Below are 13533 nucleotides of genomic sequence, written 5' to 3'. Positions count from 1 at the left end.
GTGTGCAAGAATAATCAATAATAATACTTGTAACAGTACAATAAAATAAGAAAATGAGGTAGAAATAGAATATATATATATATATATATATATATATATATATATATATATATATATATATATATATATATATATATATATATATACACATACACATATGCACACACATACACTGCTGTGAATCATCCATCCATCCATCCATTTTCTTCCGCTTTATCCGGAGTCGGGTCGCGGGGTGGCTTTGAGTGGCCTTGATATTTAATCAATTTCATGCAAAATTGAACCACTAACTAACACTCTTCCACCATTTTCAATCCACATTGGCTGTTGCTATTAAACAGGTATGTCACTGAGTTTGAAGTTTTGTTCTCACCCAAAGTCAAAGATCATGAGATGATCAGAAAGGTGATATATGACTACATATTTGTGTATTATAACCATATGGGGTAGATTTTTTTTCCCAGGGGACAACACCCACCCATTGGTTCCGACATGTGAATGACACTGGGGAGATACAACAGGTGCAAGCTTTCACTGACCATATTAGTGCAGTGGACCCAAACATCACGTTCACCGGAGAAGACACCAGTGACAATATGGTGGCCTTCCTGGATTGAACAGTACATGCCATAAAACAGCGGAAACCTTGAAAATGAGCTCTGCGGGAAACAAACCCACATGGACCAACAGAATAGATCATGAAGGTGTGATCCCAAACATGATCTGAGTTGGGTCTGAAAGTTGATCAGCTTGGAATGTGGGTTGTTGTGAAGTATTTTTTTTGCATTATATATATATATATATATATATATATATATATATATATATATATATATATATATATATATATATATATATATAAAACCCTCAAAAAATTTACTGTATACAGTACAATAAAATGTACAGCAAAGCTTTGGGTCTACTGTACAGTACCTGGAACCTTCATGAAATTATGACTTACTACAACCCCTGGCAAAAATTATGGAATCACCGGCCTCGGAGGATATTCATTCAGTTGTTTAATTTTGTAGGAAAAAAAGCAGATCACAGCCATGACACAAAACTAAAGTCATTTCAATGGCAACTTTCTGGCTTTAAGAAACACTATAACAAATCAAGAAAAAAATTGTGGCAGTCAGTAATGGTTACTTTTTTAGTAGACGCTAAACAACACCAGGTCTACTGGTGGTAACACCAGGTAAACAACCTGGTCTACTTTTTTAGACCAAGCAGAGGGAAAAAAATATGGACTCACTCAATTCTGAGGAATAAATTATGGAATCACCCTGTAAGTTTTCATCCCTAAAACTAACACCTGCATCAAATCAGATCTGCTCGTTAGTCTGCATCTAAAAAGGAGTGATCACACCTTGGAGAGCTGTTGCACCAAGTGGACTGACATGAATCATGGCTCCAACACGAGAGATGTCAATTGAAACAAAGGAGAGGATTATCAAACTCTTAAAAGAGGGTAAATCATCACGCAATGTTGCAAAAGATGTTGGTTGTTCACAGTCAGCTGTGTCTAAACTCTGGACAAAATACAAACAACATGGGAAGGTTGTTAAAGGCAAACATACTGGTAGACCAAGGAAGACATCAAAGCATCAAGACAGAAAACTTAAAGCAATATGTCTCAAAAATCGAAAATGCACAACAAAACAAATGAGGAACGAATGGGAGGAAACTGGAGTCAATGTCTGTGACCGAACTGTAAGAAACCGCCTAAAGGAAATGGGATTTACATACAGAAAAGCTAAACGAAAGCCATCATTAACACCTAAACAGAAAAAAACAAGGTTACAGTGGGCTAAGGAAAAGCAATCGTGGACTGTGGATGACTGGATGAAAGTCATATTCAGTGATGAATCTCGAATCTGCATTGGGCAAGGTGATGATGCTGGAACTTTTGTTTGGTGCCGTTCCAATGAGATTTATAAAGATGACTGCCTGAAGAGAACATGCAAATTTCCACAGTCATTGATGATATGGGGCTGCATGTCAGGTAAAGGCACTGGGGAGATGGCTGTCATTACATCATCAATAAATGCACAAGTTTACGTTGATATTTTGGACACTTTTCTTATCCCATCAGTTGAAAGGATGTTTGGGGATGATGAAATCATTTTTCAAGATGATAATGCATCTTGCCATAGATGTTGTGTGGGCCGCTGAAGAGGAGGTACTGCTGGCCCACCACCACCAGAGGGCGCCCTGCCTGGAGTGCGGGCTCCAGGCACCAGAGGGCGCTGCCGCATCATGGGAGTAGCCTGGGTGACAGCTGTCACCCATCACCAGACACAGCTGTTCCACTCAGCACAGAGGTATATCAGGAGGACGGCGTCTCCACCTCAGTGCCGAGATATCGCCTAAGACTAAGGTAGTATTCTCTGCATTTATATATCGCATAACCAGCTAAACCTGTTAAACCTTTTCAGGACTGGTGACTACAGATAGCTTCATTGTTTGGATAAGTACTCACCTTCCTGCTGTTCTTTGACAAGAGGTGGAGGCGGCTTCTCCCCTCTCCGTTACTGGGTGCGGTCATCCACGCCTGTGTGTTGTTGCTCTCTCCTGCCAGCAGTACCGGATCCGACGAGCGGAGGCAGTGGCCACCTGGGAATTCGGGACTTGGCGGTTCCAGTATTTCCAGGGTTCGGTGGCAGAGGAGATCTGGGTGGTTCCGGTTCGACTGAGACGGACGTCTCCTACCTTCGAGCCTGCCCACACGACACCAGCGGATTCGACCCCAAATTGTGTTTGTTATATTAATTGTGCTTGTTTCACAGAAGTAAATCTTGTTATTTACCTTCTCCATTGTCCGTTCATTGCGCCCCCTGTTGTGGGTCCGTGTTCCTACACTTTCACAACAATAGAGCAAAAACTGTGAAAACATTCCTTGCAAAAAGACACATAGGGTCAATGTCATGGCCTGCAAATAGTCTGGATCTTAATCCAATTGAAAATCTTTGGTGGAAGTTGAAGAAAATGGTCCATGACAAGGCTTCAACCTGCAAAGCTGATCTGGCAACAGCAATCAGAGAAAGTTGGAGCCAGATTGATGAAGAGTACTGTTTGTCACTCATTAAGTCCATGCCTCAGAGACTGCAAGCTGTTATAAAAGCCAGAGGTGGTGCAACAAAATACTAGCGATGTGTTGGAGCGTTCTTTTGTTTTTCATGATTCCATAATTTTTTCCTCAGAATTGAGTGATTCCATATTTTTTTCCCTCTGCTTGGTCTAAAAAAGTAACCGTTACTGACTGCCACAATTTGTTTTCCTGATTTCTTATAGTGTTTCTTAAAGCCAGAAAGTTGCCATTTGAAATGACTTTAGTTTTGTGCCATGTCTGTGATCTGCTTTTTTTTTTTACAAAATTAAACAACTGAATGAACATCCTCCGAGGCCGGTGATTCCATAATTTTTGCCAGGGGTTGTAGTTTTACAAGAACAAGGTGTGCACAATAAATATTTGCATGTAACAGAACTACAGAATTTTATTTGAGTGTTTGAGCATACATGCACATGAAACAGAGTTCCCAGACCTGGCAGTGTCACGGCACATCTTAAAGCAAACTGAAAACAAATGAACCACGGCTAACAGGGCTGTGTTTGCAGAAGTCTGTGTCTCATACAGACTCCTAAAGTGCATCCAGAAAGTATTCACAGTGCTTCACTTTTTCCAAATTTTGTTGTTTCAGCCTTATTCCAAAATTGAATAAATTCATTTTCCCCTCAAAATTCTACTCACAACACCCCATAATGACATCATGAAAAGATTTTTTATAATTTTTGAAAATTTATTAAAAACAAAAAACTAAGAAAGCATGTGTACATAAGTATTCACACCCTTTGCTCAATACTTTGTTAATGCACATTTGACAGCAATTACAGCCTCAAGTCTTCTTGAATATGATGTCACAAGCTTGGCACACCTATGTTTGGGCAGTTTTGCCCATTCCTGCAGCACAGGTTGATGTCTTGGCTGTGTGCTTAAGGGTCTTTAGGCAGATGAGAACAATATTGCAATATTGCAGAGAGATGTGAACAATATTTGTGAGAAATAGGTCTTTTATTTCTATAGAAAATGTTTTAGATTTTTGAGTTCAGCTCATGAAAAATGGAAGCAAAAACAAAAGTGTTGCATTTATATTTTAGTTCAGTGTATGTAGACAGGTGTGTAGCTTTCCATATCATGTCCAATCAACTGAATTCACCTCAGGTGGACTCCAATTAAGCTGTAGAAACATCTGAAGGATGATCAGTGGAAACAGGATCCACCTGAGCTCAATTTTGAGCTTCATGACAAAGGCTGTGAATATTTATGTACATGTGAGTTCTTAGTTTTTTTTTTCTATTTTTAATAAAATTCCAAAAATGTAACCAAACAAACAAACAAACACAACCTTTTTTCACATTGTCATGATGGGGAATAATATGCAGAATTTTGAGGAAAAAAAAAACTTTATGTATGTATGTGACTTTTTCTGCTAGAATTTGGTGAGACATGGCAGTAAGAGGCCAGGACAGTATGAGCTTTCTCAAGGCAGGATGATAAGGTTTCGACCTATAGTGTTACCAGGTGCTAGGCAACTCCTGCAGACACAAGCGTGCACGGCTGCACTAGTCTGTTGATGATGATCTCCACTGGTAACACATTGAACACAAACATTTAGCAAGAACAGTTGACACATTTGTGTTTGTGTTCTTATACCAATCCAAAGATGGAGTCTGTCGAGCAATGTCCTTGTGACATGTTCTGCCACGTCAGTGTTTTTCATGTATAATAAGTACAAGTCAGAATATCATGATCATCATGTTGGAACAAGACAAGTACAGTCTTGAAGGGGCTGCTCACAGTGAGATAAACAGATTTTTTTTTCCTCTCCTGTTAGTTTTCTACTGGCTGCTTCTTTCCTTTTTCCTTTCTTTGACGGGATTCCCACTCGGCCTCACAGGCTTGTTTGAAGAAATAGGTGAGAGGTCACAGCAATCTTTGCTCCATGCAAGCAGTGCACCTGAACGTTACACATGCCTGCCTTTCCGAGCACATTAAGGCATGCACATGAATAAATACCCACCCTGCCAAACGTTGCATTGTAAACACTGGTATTCTATTTGCGCTATGTGGCGACAGCACTGAGGTGTGGTGGAAGACAGGCTGACATCTGGCCTGTTGGGTGTTGATGCTTGAAACAGTGTCCCTCATTCCTTTTCACGTGCAACTTTATTACTGTCGACACTACGAGCAGCCATGTTGAAAATCTGATGGCTTTTGTGTTCGTATTCTGACTGTCAGACTATACAAACATGAACTGTTGACTTCCTGTCTGTCCTGACTGACCTCCTTCACGTGTGCTGGTGGGTCCCACCTCTGTAGATTATATTTTTAGTGCCTCTCTGTTTCTTGCTGCTGGCAGATGATAAGGCCACAGCGTCAGACAGCGGCCTCCTTTTACTGTTAGCTTACAGTGTTGCTGGTTAACATATTGCTATTAGCAATGTTAGCTTCACAGCAAGTCACAGAATTCTCACATAACATGCTTTAGGCTTGCTTTACTTTTAACAGGAATATTTTAACACACACAACTGTTGAATTGGGGAACGTTTATGCTATTTAACAGGAAACTCCGACCATATGTGTCACATTAAAACAAAGAAAAAAATCAACCCCTTAAAAAATATAGGCCACTTATATTTGAAACTGATATAAACGCATGCTAACTTAAGCACAAAACAGTGGTTTGGAACCTCTTTGAAACTGAAGAACCTTTACATAACTTTAATGAAGTTACACAAGGCAACTACTGAAGCTAAATTATTAATATGTTGTGTGGGTCATGAAGGTACTTGCAGTTTTCAATTTCAGTTTCAATTTATTTTCATTTATATAGCACCAAATCCCAACAAAGTTGCCTCAAGGCGGTTCACACAAGTAAGGTCTAACCTTACCAACCCCCAGAGCAAGCACACAGGCGACAGTGGTACGGAAAAACTACCTCTGAGGAAGAAACCTCAAGCAGACCAGACTCAAAAGGGGTGACCCTCTGCTTGGGCCATGCTACCGACACAAATTACAAAACAATTCACAAAACGAATATACAGGAAATGTTGCCGGTGCACAGAACAGGAGGGTTTCAGAAACAGACACCACAGTGGCCCACAACTTCATATACCTTCATTTACACACACACACACACACACACACACACACACACACACACACACACACACACACACACACACACACACACACATATATATATATATATATATATATATATATATATATATATATATATATATATATATATATATATATATATATATATATATTGTATACAGTGCATCCTGAAAGTACATAAGTATCCACACCCTTTGCCAAATACTTTGTTGATGCAGATTTAGCAGCAATTACAGTCTCAAGTTTTCTTGAATATGATGCCATAAGTTTGCTGTGCCTATTTTTGGGCAGTTTTGCCCATTCCTCTTTGCAGCACCTCTCAAGCGCTATCAGGTTGGATGGGGAGTGTCGGTGCACAGCCATTTTCAGGTCTCTCCAGAGATGTTCAGTTGGATTCAGGTCTGGGCCACTCAAGGACATTCACAGAGTTGTCCTGAAGCCACTTCTTTGATATCTTGGCTGTGTGTTTAGGGTCATTGTCAAGAGCATTCTGTAGCAGGTTTTCATCTAGGATGTCTCTGTACATTGCTGCATTCATCTTTCCCTCAATTCTGACTAGTCTCCCAGTTACTGCTGCTGAGAAACATCCCCACAGCATGATGCTGCCACCACCATGCTTCACTGTAGGGATGGGCCTAGTTTCCTCCAAATATGACACCTGGCATTCATGCCAAAGAGTTCAATCTTTGTCTCAACAGACCAGAGAATTTTGTTTCTCATGGTATGAGAGTCCTTCAGTTGCCTTTTGGAAAACTCCAGGTGGGCTGCCATGTGCCTTTTACTAAGGAGTGGCTTCCATCTGGCCACTCTACCATACATGCCCGATTGGTGGATTGCTGCAGAGATGGTTGTCCTTGTGGAAGGTTGTCCTCTCTCCACAGAGGAATGCTGGAGCTCTGACAGAGTGACCATCGGGTTCTTTGTCACCTCCCTGACTAAGGCTCTTCTCCCCTGACTGCTCAGTTTAGACAAGCAACCAGTTCTAGGAAGAGTCCTGGTGGATCCAAACTTCTTCCATTTATGGATGGTGGAGACCACTGTGCTCATAGGGACCTTCAAAGCAGCAGAAATATTTCTGTACCCTTCCCCAGATTTGTGCCTCGAGGCAATCCTATCTCAGAGGTCTACAGACAATTCCTTTGACTTCATGCTTGGTTCGTACTCTGACATTCGCTGTCAACTGTGGGATCTTATATGTAGACAGGTGTGTGTGTCTTTCAAAATCATGTCCAGTCAACTGAATTTATCCCAGGTGGACTCCAATTAAGCTGTAGAACATCTCAAGGATAGAAACAGGATGTAAGTGAACTCAATTTTGAGTTTTGTGGCAAAGGCTGTGAATACGTATGTACATGTGATTTCTTTGTTTTTGTTGTTGTTGTTGTTTTTTAACAAATTACAAAAAAAAAACCCTAACCTTTTTTTACATTGTCATTAAGGGGCATTGTGTGTTGAATGTTGAGGGGGAAAAAAATTCCGTCCATTTTGGAATAAGGCTTTAAAATAAACTGTGGAAAAAGTGAAGTGCTGTGAATACTTTACTTTACACATGCACTATATATATATGTGTGTGTGTGTGTGTGTGTGTGTGTGTGTGTGTGTGTGTGTGTGTGTGTGTGTGTGTGTGTGTGTGTGTGTGTGTGTGTGTGTGTGTGTATGCAATTTATTTGTCTGAGTCTCAGTCAAAATTGAGATTAATGGTTGGGATGAACAAGATTTTCAGATTTCAAAGTGAGCTGTGGGGTGCATAAATATTGAGAATGGCTGTTTGAGGGGGTTGTGTGATTAACAGTGTTTGTATATTTGTCATCATTTTATTTCTGTAATATCAGCCATAATAGCACAAATACTTAACAGCTAACAACAAGAAACACAGTCAAAATAAAGTTTTTCTGTTTCAGTTGGCCTAATTCATTCCCTGTCAGTGTCAGTCTGTTTGTAAAAATGAAGTAAAAATACTTCACTACTGTACTTAAGTATGTTTTGGGAGACTTTGTACTTCACTTGAGTTTTGTAAATTCAGCTAACTTTCACTTTTACTTCACTACATTTCCGACCTTAATTGCATACTTCTACTCCGATACATTTTCTATGCACCATGCCGTTACTCGTTACAAAAACACACACACACACACACACACACACACACACACACACACACACACACACACACACACACACACACACACACACACACACACACACACACACACACACACACACACACACACACACACAACAAAAGTCGTGTTTTCACCCAGAGACACCACTGGTTACTAGTGACTGCAATGAAGTCAGGCCGATTTGTCATGAGGCATGTCCAGTAGGCTTTTTTGCAGTTGTACCCTTGGGGGGTGTTTGTCAGGAAAATGATCATTTCTCTACATTGATTACAGACCTGCAGTGACTGTAATCAACTTTTCTGCAGTGGCTTTGCTTTGAACCTTGAACCAATCGAAGCAGTGATTCGCAGGTCGAAGCAGTGCTTCGATCTACGATTCGTGGATTTTATTTCGCTTTATCCTAATTTTTCCCGCTAAAACCCTGAAGAGCATATGTCTGTGAGTAATATTTAATATTTTTATGTTAAACCGACCTGTTATGGTCTTCTGAAACAGTTGATAGATGTATTTTATAACTTAAAAATGGGACCGATGCTAATGCGTTAGCATATCTATGGCGTTTTCAATGTTAAAGTTAGCATTAAGCTGTTCGCATCAGCACGTTTGTGTTGATTTGTTTTGTGTATAATGGGTATCTGTACTTTTACTTAAATGTGATTTTCCAGTACTTTATACAACGCTGGGAATTACTTTGCATCAATCAAATGGTTACTTAAGGAGACTCAGAGGAGAAGTATCACTTGCATTGTGAGGAAAAATCAGCTATGAAATTTTGGCCATATTGCATATTTCTTTGGATGTAATCCTGCACAGAGGTGCCGTCGTGTTGAAGACCCCAGCTGCTGTAGAAGGCCAAGGGGATGCCCACGTTTCACCTGGCTGTGGCTCATAGTTACTTTCAAGAGGTTGGATGGACTGGCTGTCTACCTGGATGGTTGCTGTCCAGGACCCACCACGGTTGTATAGTGTGGTAGATGCAGTGACGTGCAGCATTGGCGCATGTTCCCAGACGAAAGTACTCGACTGCAAACATCTGTCACATGACTCTGTAGGCAGTCCTGTGTGCAAAGATACAGATGGCCCAAAATCGGTCATTTATTTCATGCCAGCATCAAAGATTGCAAATTGTAATTGTAAAATAGCTGTTTCATCACAAGCAGCCTGTTTACTGTACATGTTGGCTGCAAGAGTGTGGAAACATTTGTGTACTGTGGTGTCAGCACAGACTTACTGTTAGTTTTTCTGTCACATTTCACACACTCACAGACAGCAGCCCTCCTCTCTGGAGTCTGAAGACGGGGACACGGGTGCATTTCAAACCTAAATATGACACACTCACCTTAAACCAAAAAATACCCAAAACCATTTATGATAGAGAATTATATTGCTGAGGACTGAGCCCTTCATCCTTTCCTTTCCTACTTCTTCGACCCTTTGTGTGAAGTCCTCCTGTGTGTAGTCTGACCCTAGAAGGCGAAAACAAGCAGGGCCTGGAAGCGTCCTTTGGGAGTGTGTGCTGATAAACACAGCGAGGACAGCCTGTGCTCTCCAGAGGGGAATGGCAGCTCCTCGTTCACTGAACAAGTGCTCGATTTCCCTTCAGGATTTGGACAACGTAGATACCAATAGATAACAACAGAATGCTGAATTTCAGTCACTGTCAAGTATTTCTGTTTTCTGCTACTGTTCCTGTGTCTTTATTGAATCTCTCTTTGCTCTTGCTGATAACTGGTGTGAGAAGAGGACCCCCACCCCCCCATGTCCCCCTCACTTTGAACCATAACATGATCTGCAGGCTAAAAACAGCACCACAGATTCAGTCACAGAAATACTATAACTACCACAACTTTTTTTTTTCCATTCATTATAAGTGACGTCAATGCAGTTGTTTTTACAGACTAAAACAGCTGGGGTCGAGCTGGAACCCATTTAAAAAAAAACAATGCAGCTCTGCATCAAGAGCAATCAAACATGACCTTGACCCCTCCTGCACAGTTCCCTGCTTCCTCATAGGAACACTCACAGCTGTATTCAGAATGTTATAATCACATCCTAACAGGGTGCATCACTGTGTGGTTTGGCAATAAGTTTGATGTTTTTTGTGCTGTCCTCTGTCATTTTATATAATGTGTTGTATTTATGTACACATATTTGATTTCCAAATAAATCCAGTTAAATCAAAATCAAATGTATTTGCCTAGATGTGCACCCACTTGTTGCTTTTAGTGATGCCTCCCAAATATAATAAAGATGGCTTACCTGGCAATGAAAAAGTGGTTAGCATTAATATTACACATTAGAAGTGGGCAGATAGATCCTAATATTGATAATATCGATACCAACACTGGTATTGATATTGAACGATCCACGTGTAAAAAGATCGATACTCAAGCTTTTTTTCTCTCTGCACGCACAGACTACTGCACACGCAGATTCATCAAAGTCTACTCTCTGTAAGAGCAGCGCTGCGCTGTGTCACACAACACGGAGCAGCGCACCCTTGCATTGTAGTTTGTCAGCCCTCTACCTCAGGAGATTTTGTTTAATAAGGATTTTATTCAGGAGTTTTCTGAGTTTCTGGCAGATTTTATCCCAAAATATGACAAATTTTTGGTCTGTGGTGATTTTAATATTCATATCTGTTGTCCTTCTAATCAGCTGGCTGATGATTTTAAAAGCCTCCTGACCTCTTTCGGTCTAACACAAGTTGTGGATGGACCAACACATAATCTTGGACACACCTTGGACCTGGTTATTTCTTTTGGGCTCTCAGTTTCACTTAAGGACATATCAGACATTGCTATTTCAGATCACTTTCCTGTTATTTTTGAATTTATTGCTCCTTCATCTGCTAGTAAGCCACTTGTTCCTGTCTCTCGCCGCCGTTTGGTCACCTCCTCGACAGCGGGGGACTTTGCTGCTGCCTTCATGGACTCTCAGTTTTATGCCATGAATGGACTGGTTTCTCCATTACTCCCAGATAACATCCTCTCTTCTTTCCACTCTACATGCACAGCCATTTTGGACTCTGTTGCACCGATGCGCTGCAAATCCAGGAAATCAAAATCCGACCCCTGGTTAAATGCCACGACCCGTGCCCTCAGGCAACGCTGCAGACGGGCGGAGAGAAAATGGAAAAAGGACAAACTACAGGTGTCTCTGGGTTTTCTGAGGGACAGTCTAACTGACTATCAGAAGGCTGTGAAGGAGGCAAAAGCACAATATCTGTCTCATATTATTTCGAGCAGTTGTCATCGTCCCAGTGTGTTATTTCAGACTATAAACTCAGTTGTAAATCCACACACCTCTGTTTTGATGGACGCTACAACCACAACCTGTGAGGAGTTTCTTCAGTTTTTTATTGATAAGGTTTCATCAGTCAGACAGAACGCTGATCAGAGCGGTAATGTTGAGTTGTCTGCTCCTCGTGCACATTCTGCTGTGCTCGAACAGTTTGAGCCCATTTCTTTTGCATCTCTCGCTGATGTTGTAAAACATAAAATCTACAAGTTGTCCTTTTGATGTTGTTCCAGCTAAGGTGCTGAAGGAGGCTTTTAATACTGTTGGGGCGGGTCTCCTAACTTTTATCAATGATTGCCTTAGATCAGGGTCTGTTCCAGCTGCTTTTAAACATGCTGTGGTTCGACCTCTTCTTAAAAAACCTCACCTGGACTCATCAGTTTTATCCAATTTTAGACCTGTCTCTCATCTGCCATTTCTATCTAAGGTTTTAGAAAAGGTTGTCTTTTTACAGTTACAATCATTTTTAGAAGACAATCTCATCCTTGAAAAATTCCAGTCTGGGTTTAGATCGCGACACAGCACTGAGTCAGCACTTTTAAAAGTTCATAATGATATTACTCTGTCGGTGGATGCAGGGAATCCTGCTGTGCTGGTTCTGTTGGACCTCACAGCAGCCTTTGATACTGTGGATCACACAGTACTTGTTTCCCGGTTGGAACATTTTATTGGCATTCATGGTATTGCACTTGAGTGGTTTAGATCATATTTGGCTGAAAGGAGCTTTTCTGTCATGATTGGGGACCTTTCCTCATCAACTGCTCCTCTGTGCTGTGGAGTGCCGCAGGGATCTGTCCTTGGGCCGATTCTATTTTCTTTGTACATTCTGCCATTGGGGTCAATTATAACCCAGCACAATTTGTCCTTTCATTGTTATGCAGATGATCTGCAAATCTATCTGCCTGTGAGGACTAATGGGAGTGATGCTTTGTCATCATTATTTAATTGTATTCGTGATGTAAAGCAGTGGCTGTCCCGAAACTTCCTTTACCTGAATGATGGTAAAACTGAGATCATGGTGTTTGAGCGCACTGGCATACCAAATGTGGTAACACCAAATTTTGGTGCTTTGGCTAACTATGTAAAACCAGCTGTCAAGAATTTGGGAGTGATATTTGACAGCTGTTTGAGGTTCGATCAACAGATAAATTCTGTTGTCAAAGCTAGTTTTTTCCAACTTCGCCTCTTGGCTAAAATAAAGCACTTTCTCAGTAGACGTGATCTTGAGACGGCCATTCATGCTTTCATCAGCTCCAGACTTGATTATTGTAATGCACTTTATGCGGGCATTAATCAGTCGTCTCTTGCGCGTCTCCAGTTGGTGCAGAATGCTCCTGCTCGTCTTTTGACAAACACTTCTAGACGTGAGCGTATTGCGCCCATCCTGTACTCACTCCACTGGCTTCCAGTTCGTTTTAGAATTGATTTTAAAATTTTAATGTTTGTTTTTAAAGCTATTTATGGCCTTACACCTCCCTACTTGTCTGAAATTTTAACTTTGCGCACCTACAGTAGGACGTTAAGGGCGTCTGGCCAGCTTTACTTAGATGTTCCAAGGTCAAGATATAAACGCTGGGGTGATCATGCTTTCGCGGTAGCTGGCCCCAGACTGTGGAATGAGCTACCTCTTGAGTTACGTACTATTCCTGACCTAGCACTTTTTAAATCTAAGTTAAAGACTTATTTATTTAAACTGGCTTTTAACACTTAGTGGGGAGGTGACATGTTCTGTTATTTTTATGTTCTTTTTTTATGTGTTGTTTTAAAATTTTATTTTATATGTGTTTTATTTTGTAAATTTGTGTTTTTAATGTTAAGCACTTTGGACACCAGTCGGTGCTGTAAAGCGCTTTATAAATAAATGTTGATTGATTGATTGATTGATTAAGTTCTGTTGAGTGATATTTTTTTTAAACAAAAATGTTG

The sequence above is a fragment of the Thalassophryne amazonica genome, chromosome 6, assembly GCF_902500255.1.
Source record: "Thalassophryne amazonica chromosome 6, fThaAma1.1, whole genome shotgun sequence".
Taxonomy (NCBI): domain Eukaryota; kingdom Metazoa; phylum Chordata; class Actinopteri; order Batrachoidiformes; family Batrachoididae; genus Thalassophryne; species Thalassophryne amazonica.
This window is presented reverse-complemented; position numbering follows the sequence as displayed.